The following is a 9166-nucleotide window of genomic DNA, read 5'->3' as shown; positions in this document are numbered from 1 at the left end:
TTAAGTAACCTTGTTATTTTTATCATGCTCTCTTAGACAACCTATGAGCAATTAATACTTCTCCAATGACGTGGTTCTCTAATTCCATGGAGTGGTTTGTGGTAATACATATGACTATGCGATGGTGTTGTATCTTGGTAGGTTGACTCCCAAGTGTTTGGGGTTTTTTTATATCTTTTTTCTTGTTCAGTCATTCAGCCATGTCCAACTCTTCATGACCCTGTGGACCATAATGTCCAAGGGGTTTTCTTGGCAAAGACACTGAAATGGTTTACCATTTCCTTCTCCAGTAGATTAAAGAAAACAAAGATTAAATGACTTTCCCAGGATCACACAGTTAGTAAGTGTCTGAGAATCAATTTGAACTCAGATCTTTCTGACTCTGGGGTCAGTACTCTATCCACTGAACTACCTAGCTACCTCATTACATTCTTTTGCTATTTTTAAATGGTATTTTTCTATCTCTTCCTAAAGTATATTGGTGTTAATATATAAAAAGACCAATGATTTGTGTGGATTTATTTTATATCCTGCAAATTTGCTGAAGTTATTTATTTTTAAAATGAATTTTAGTTGAGTTTTCAGAATTGTCTATGTAAATTAAAAAGTGGTGATTTTGGTTCTAGTTTTCTAATACCTAGTCCCTCAATTTATTTTTCTTGTTGCCAAAGCATTCCTAATACTATATCAAATAATAGTGACAATAATAGATAGGCTTGCTTTGTACATAACCTGGAAAGATCTCTAGTCTATCCCCATTACACGTAATTCTGGATCTCGTATCATATACTACTTGCCATATAAAGGAAAAATTCCTTTATTCTAATATTTTTAATGTTTTCAATAGTAACGTATATGTTTTTTCAAAAGCTTTTATGCGTATATTTATGTGATGTGAATTTTATTGTTATTGTTATAGTATAGCTATTTATATCTGCATTTTTAGTTTTCACATTTCGAACCTCTGTATTACTGGTATAAATCCAACTTGGTAATAAGGTATCATCTTCTTAAAATGTTGTAGTCATTTTGCCAATGCTTCATTTTTTTATTTGCATCAATCTTTGTTAGTGATATTGGTCTATTGTTCTTTTCTCTGTTTTGACTCTTTCTGGTTTAGGTATTAAAACCGTATTTGCATGATAGAAGCAATTTAGTAAGATCTCACCCATCTTTTGCCACAGTTTATGTTCTATTTAATTATTCTTTGAAATTGTAACTATTTTTTTCTTTGAAAGTCTGTGACTTGTTCAATTTCTTTTCCTGAGGACATATTATTTAAGTCTTCTGTTCTTGTTAATGAAGTACTTGATATAATATATGATACTATATTTTTGTAAACATTTATCCATGTCATTTAAGCTATTAGTTTCATTGTTATATAGTTGATCAAAATAATTTTAAAGTATTTCCTTTATTTCTTCCTAATTTGTTGGAAGTTCTTTTTATTTTTGATACTCATAATTTGGTTTTCTTCTTTCTTTTTCAAATCACATTATCTAATGCTTTGTCTACTTTGTTGCTTTTAAAGAACAGCTGCAAAAATTGTTTCAATTTTTCTTTCAATTTTGTTAATTTTCTTTGATTTTAAGAATTTCTAATTTGGTACTCAATTTTTTTTTTTTGTAATTGATTCATTTTCTTTGTTTTTAAATTTGCATGCCTGATTCATTAATTTATTCTTTCGCTTTTCTTGGTGAAATTGTTTAGAGACATAAACAAGGATTGATTTGACTGAATACCAAAAGTTTTGGGATGTTGTCTTATTGTCATTACCTTTTATGAAATTATTGTTTCAATGATTTGTTCTTTGACCAAATTTTTAGCTTAATTCCAAACTCAATGTTTTTAGCTTCCAACTAACTTTTAGTCCTTTCTCTAGCGGCACTTTAAAGCACTTTAATTTTATTGCATTGTAGTCATTAAATAATAACATTGACATTTCCACTTTTCCATATTTGTTTATTACTTTTTTGCCCTAATTTTTCTGGAGGTGCCATGTGTATCTGTGACAGATGTCTACTGTTTCCTATTCCCATTCGATAATCACCAGAGATTGATCAAATCTAATTCTTCTATAATTCTCTCTTTCTGCTTGTAACTCTTCTAAAATCCGTTCCTTAATTTCTTTGTATTTGGTTTGCTTATTTGTTTGTTTTTTTGTTAAATTTATCTAGGTCTGAGAGGAATACATTAAGGTACCTCTCTAGTATGCTTTTACTACTTTTCCCTGTAGTCATTGAAATTTTACTTTAAATATTTAGATTATCATTCAGTGAATATATTAAGTATTGAAATAAGTGATATTAATATATTTAAAATGAAATAATTATTTTTATTTTTAGCATAATGTAGTTTTTGTTTATCCCTTATGATCTAGTTGACTTTACTTTTGCCTTTTCCAAGATCATGATTGCTCTTCTTGCTTTTTAAAAACTCAATTGAAGTATAATGAATTTTGCCACAGTTCCTTATTTTAACTATGTGAATCTCTATTTTCAAATGCATTTCTTTTAAACAACAAATTGCTGAATTAAATTTCTAATCCATTCTGCTATGCTTTTGCCTTTTATGAGTATTTATGAATATTTCTACATCATTGTGTGTTTGTACATGTGTTCTACAGTTCTTTGACCAGTTCAGTTAAAATCAAAAAGGCATGTTTACTAACAACACAAGTACATTTTCCCTAGCACCTACGAGCACCCTCTTCCCCTTTACCATCTTACTCCCTGGTGAAAATGGGCTCAAACTTAGTAGACTTTCTAAATATCATTTTCCCCAGGAAATTTACTTATAAAATAACCATAGCTAATGGATGGATAAGTTAACATGTGTGCTATTATTAGACTAAGCAGATCACTTAGGATTCACTCTTCATCATCTGGCTTCCAGCTAATCTTGGCATTTATTCCTCTCCCTGTTCTCCTCATGGCTTACTCTTCTGACTTTCAAAGGTTGTAACCAGGATCCATAGCCCACCTAATAAAAGGAAAGAACAGATAAAATTGAGAAAAATGATTACCACATCATAAATTCCCAGCTTTATTCCCCGGATCTGATGGAGAGATAAAGTCCAGAGTCCAAAGGTTTAGTTCATGCTTTCTACGAAAGCCAGACAATCCAAGTAGATTCAGAGACAAAAGGCTGGCCCTAGCAGACTAATGTCTCGATTGTGCCTGAGTTCTGGTTTCATAGTCTATTAATAGTTTGTCTTCACATTACATGGTTAGCAAAGCAGTATCAATTATAAAACCTGTGAACATGATTCTAACAGAGGAGTAGGAAGCTTTCATTGTTTTCTGAAAGAGGGCTCCTTAGTGTCTTCCACATGAAAGACTGTATCACCTACCACTCTGTGGACTTCCTATTATATTATCAGTCCTCTAGTATTATTCAGTCTACTTTTCATTAAAAAAATCTATTTTCTTCCTATAGGTTTATGCTCAGTTTTTCTAAGTAAACTCATGGTTGATTGTAAATGTTTTGTAATATCATATTCCAGGTTCTCTTCTCCTTCAAAGTGCAAGCTAACAAATACTGTGTGGTACTGGTACACCACAATGTGGCTTGTCAGTACTTTGAACTCTTTCTTTCTGGCTATGCAAATTATTTTTTTCTTTAACCTGGAAGTTCTGAATTTGGAAGTTTTCACTTTGATCTCTCTTTGCCCTCTTATTATAATAAAGGCGATTTTCATTCATGATTTCTTGAAATACAATGTACAGGATTTTTTTTTTGGTCATATTCAGATAATCCAATGATTTTTAAATTATTTCTAATTGACCTCTTTTTTATAGGAAGTACCTTAAATTTAAGGCATCTAGGTGTTACAGTGGATAGAGCACCAGGCCTGGAGTGCAGAAGACCTGAGTACAAATTTGGTTTCAGACACTTACTAGCTATGTAACCCTAGGAAAGCCACTTAATCCAGTTTGCCTCAGTTCCTCATCTATAAAATGAGTTGGAGAAAAAAATGGCAAACCTCTCTGGCATCTTTGCCCAGAAAACCCTAAAAAGAAGTCATGAAGACTCAGGCATGATGGAAATGACTAAACAGCAAAACTTACATTTTCTTGTTTCAGTCTTTTGACTTCATTTTATTATTTCTTATTGTCTCTGGAGTGGTAAATTTCTTTTTGATTTATTCTAATTTTCCGGAAGTCTGTTATGTGAGTAAGGTTTGGCACCCTTATACTAAACTGTTAATTCTCCTTACTAAGCTGTTAATTCTCCTTTCAAGTCTTGCTTCCAGAATTCTCATTTCTTTTCCTGCTTTAGAGCTTTCATCTTATTAAATAATACTTTTAAACTCTTTAAAAGAAAAACATTTGCATTTTTCTCTTCAAGGAATTTTAATTAACCTTGGATTGTGCAGTGCTTTTTCTTTGATGCTTTGCTTGTGAATATTTTGGAATTACATTTTCTTCTGGATTTGTGTCTTGGGAATCTCTGCCTACATAATTGTTTTTTTGTCTTTGATTTCTACTCTTGTTTATTTGTTCTTTTAGCTTTACTTCCTGAATTGGGACTTGGTTTCACAGTGAGGTTCATATCTTCTGAAGGGGCTTTGGGGACCTTGTATGACTGTGATCTGTAGCAACTAGGGTCTTTCTGCTATTTTCTTCCAAGAAGTCAGGATCTGGCCAAGGGACTACAAACTTTCAGTGGGCCATAGGCAATCTGATTACTGCCATTCTAGTCTGAGTTTTGTAGATTCTTGACCCTAATTTAAATCTAGACAATGTTATAGCATGCTTGTCCCTGGTTGAAGTTCTAGTAGACAGTCACTAGGTCCAGCCTCTGTCATCTAAAACTATAGTTTCAAAGAGACAGATCCATATGCCAATCCTTAGTCACTTGGTTACTTGCCCCAGGGAAAAATCCTAGATCCATCTCTGGTTTCAGATCAATAGAACTGCAGAGCCACATCAATGTGTGCCCATATGCTGAATCCAAGATTCTGCGTTATTTTGTGCGGTCAAAATGACAGAACTTCAAGCTAACCCTTGGTATCTTGCCTTTGTTTTGATCTTGCCCTAGGAAAAGGAATTGCTTTGCTTTCTTCTTCTATTTCACATTCACTAATCAATCTTGCTCTCTTCACCTTTGTTGGGGTAGTTGTTGAATTTAGTTAGGCTATACTGCTTCCTTACTCCACCATCATTTCCAGTATCCAAACACATTTGATTCTAATAAAAGATATGTGGAAATTGGTATTAATATATAGACACCCCACCTTCGGCAGAAGACTTGTCCCAGTTCTCTCCACCCTTGGCCCCACTAACATCCTCCTTCAATCACCCACTGCTAGTGCCTTCCCTCTGAGACTACTTTCCATTTATACTGTATATATTTATATACTATATATATATATACGGTACATATTGTTTGTTTCTTTTTTGCATGTTGCCTCTTCCTTTAGAATGGAGGGCATCCTTGAGGGCAGGGACCATATGTTGTCATTCTTTGTATCCACACACAATTTCTGACACACAGTTAAGGGTTTAATAAGTGCTTGTGTACTCTTAGCCAAATGTATTTATGGAACTCCTGGGTAAATCATGGTAGGAGAATTCCCAAATATTGTATGCATTCTGTATTTTCTTTAAATGGGATTCCTTTTACTATTTTTTCCTGTTGGGTTATTTTTTCCAGTAATATATAGAAAGCCTATCTATACAGAAATTTTTCTGGATTTATTTTACAGCCTGCTACTTCATGGATTTTATTATTTAATTATTTTGATGGATTTTTAGGATGCTCTAGAAAACAATCATTGCAAGTAGCAATCGTTTTTTTTTTCTCTTTGCTTCTGCATTATTTCCTGAATTTCATCTTATTTCTATACCTACCATTTCTCAAACTATGTTAAGTAAAAGGAGTAATAATGGTATTCTTCCTCATCAACAGAGAAGTGCTTCAAGTGTATCTCTTTGAAAAACAACAAAGATAGTTATATTTAACCAATATCTGCTCATAACTATATTTTTATTTTCAATTTATGACATAAAACAAGCATTTCAATATGATAGTAGAATGTTTTAAAAGATGATTGTACACAAAATTGCAAATCTATCATGTAAAATTTGCTGTTCCTTTTAAATATATAATAAAGCTATCATGTAAATTTCTTTTTCTCTTCCCTCCCCACTCTGTACTGGAGATGGATAACATTAGACCCAAATATATAGATATATGTATGTATGTATATGTATATATGTGTATATATGTATATATATAGAATGTGCATATATATATAGAATGTGCATATATGTGTGTGTGTGTGTATATATATATATATATATATATACATAGAGAGAGAGAATATAATCATTCTATACATACTTCTATCAGTTCTTTCTCTGGATGCAGATAGCATCTCAAATGTTTCTTCATTCAACTAATGCTAATCCTTGCATTTTGAAAGACGCGATTTATAATTTTGAGGAAAGTTCTTTATAACAGCAACAATAGCACTTATACAGTACTTTAATATTTGCAAGGCAGTATATACATTATCATATTTGAGCCTCACTACAATCTGTTTTATTATCCACATTTTACAGGGTATAGCTTTACATTTTTCCTGTTTTTAAATATTTTTACCCTAAACCAATGTTGGATTTAAACTAAAGTTTTTTCTGTATCTATTGATATATTCATATGGTGTTTTTTATTTTTTATAACATATTTTTTCTTGTTTTGCCCCATATGAGCATTTCTATTATAAATTTAGAGGACAATCTTTTGACCACATTGCTGTAGACTCTTTGCTAATATTTTATTTGATATTTTCATTAGTCATATTGATTTATAGTTTCCTTGAATTTCTATTGACCCATGGACCATATTTCTTTCGTATTAGGAATTTTTTAGCACTTGATTAACCTGACCCCTTCTTACCTTTGCAGTCTTCTTACACATTACTCCCCTCCAAGAATTCTATGATCAAGGGACATTAGACTCCTTTCTGTTCCTTGCATGTGACATTTCATCTTCCAACATCATGCATTTTCACTGACTCCCTCATGCCTCATCACCTCTGCCTCCTGGCTTTCCTGGCTTCCTTCAAGTCTAAACAAAAGTCCTACCTTCTGTAAGGAACCTTAACTGGTCCCCCCTAATGTAAGTGTGATCCTCTGAGATTGTCTCTGGTTTATATTGTATAGCTCTTAAACTTTTCTTCCTGTAGTTTCCACCATTAAACTGTGAGCTCCTTAGTGGCAGGGTCTTTTTTTTTCTTTATCTCTCCAGAACTTAATACAGTGCCTGGCTTATAATAGATGCTTAATAAATACTTGTTGATATCTTATGAAATATGAATGTAATTGAATACTATTGTACTTTAAGAAATGACAAAAGGGATTTGAGAACAGATTTATAAGAATTGATGCACAGTGAAATGAGCAAATCAAAGGAAAAGTTTACACAATAGCATATTGAAAGTAAATCAACTTTGAAAGAAGCTTTTCCAAAGCACCCTTAGTACTAGTGTCTCTCCTTTAAGATTAGCTTCATTTTATTAACAATATATACATGCTATATGTACATGCGTATTTATAATACGACTTGTTTGTACATAGCTCTTTGCATTTTGTCTCCATTAATTTTCATTTCCATGAGAATGACTTTTTATTTTGTTTTGTTTCATTTTTGTTTTTTTAATTGCATTTCTTAATTAAAACATTCAATTTCTTGTTCTGAGATTGAATTTTTAACTTGTCCATTTTATTCTGTTCAGACATTTTATAAGTATTCATCTGTTTAAGTTATGAATTGCATCAGCATATAATTAAGCATAACCAGTATTAGAAATATTTTCCCTTATTCTCTCTTTATCTACTCTGGTTTGGTTTTCCTTAACCATTATTATATTGGTGACTTGGTTTTTCTCTTTTTTTTATCAAGTTAGCTATTTGTTGATTTTGTTAGTCTTTAATTCCTAGTTTTATTTACTGATTCAATATTTTAGGATTTATTTCCATTTTATCTCTTTTTTGTCTCAAATTTTGTATTTTAATCAAATTATTTAATAAATCAAATTATCTCAAATTTTGTATTTTTGTACTTTTTTTGTGCTTTCTTATTTGTTGCCTTTCTAGGTTGTTGTTTATTTTTTTAGTTGCATTCTCAGTTCGTTGATATTTTGCTTCTCTCTTTGAAGGAACTGATGAATGCATTTAGAGATAGATATTTTCTCACATGATCTGCTTTGACCAAAAGTTTTAGTGTGTTGTCTCATTATTTTCTTATTTAACAAAATTGTTTCTGCAATTTGTCCTATGATTTATATATACTTTCGGATTATATCATTTAGTCTACATTTAAATGTGAACCTTTTTTCAAACAAGGTTTGTTGGGGGGGGGGGTCTAATTGTTCTGTGGTCTTTAAAAGATTTGTTTAATATCTCTGGTTTTTTCTGCATTTATTTATGAATTTTTCATTCCCTTATACATTATCAATTTTAACCACTTAGGGAAAGTACATTACTTTCGATTTCTATTTGGTCATTGCCAAAGATCTATCACATCTAACTTTTTCAAAATTCTATTTAAATATTTAAATGTTTTCTACTTTAGATAGATATATTTAAGTCTGAAAGAGGAATACATGTTCCTAGCAATTATGATTTTACTATCTATTTTTCCCTGCAATTCACCTTGGCTTTTCTTTTAGGTATTTAGACACTACACAATGTGGTGCTTTTATATCTATTATGGATGCTATTTCATTATTTATAGAGTCTTTAAGCATTATGTAGTTTCCCTGCTTATGTCTTTTAGCCATGTCTAATGTTGCTAAGGTCCTGACTAAAATTATAATGTCACCTCAGGTGTTTTGGATTCCCCTGAGGCATAGCATTCTTCTCCAGCCCCTCAGCTTACTTCTGGGTGAATTATTATGCTTCAAATGTGTTTCTTCATAACAACATATTTTTGGATTCTGCTTTCCAATCTATTCTTCCATTCTCCTCTGTTTTATGCATGAATTTATCTTTTTTCACATTAATGACTATGATTTTCAATTGCATTTTTCTTGTATCATATTCTACATTTCTTTTCTTTGCCCAAACCCTCTTGTTACCAAAAAAAAAAGTGGAAAAAATTATTGGGATTATTATATGATAGCTAGACTGATTGATCTTTTCATGGACGGCAAGCT

Source organism: Notamacropus eugenii, chromosome 5 (assembly GCF_028372415.1).
Source record: "Notamacropus eugenii isolate mMacEug1 chromosome 5, mMacEug1.pri_v2, whole genome shotgun sequence".
NCBI lineage: Eukaryota > Metazoa > Chordata > Mammalia > Diprotodontia > Macropodidae > Notamacropus > Notamacropus eugenii.
This window is presented reverse-complemented; position numbering follows the sequence as displayed.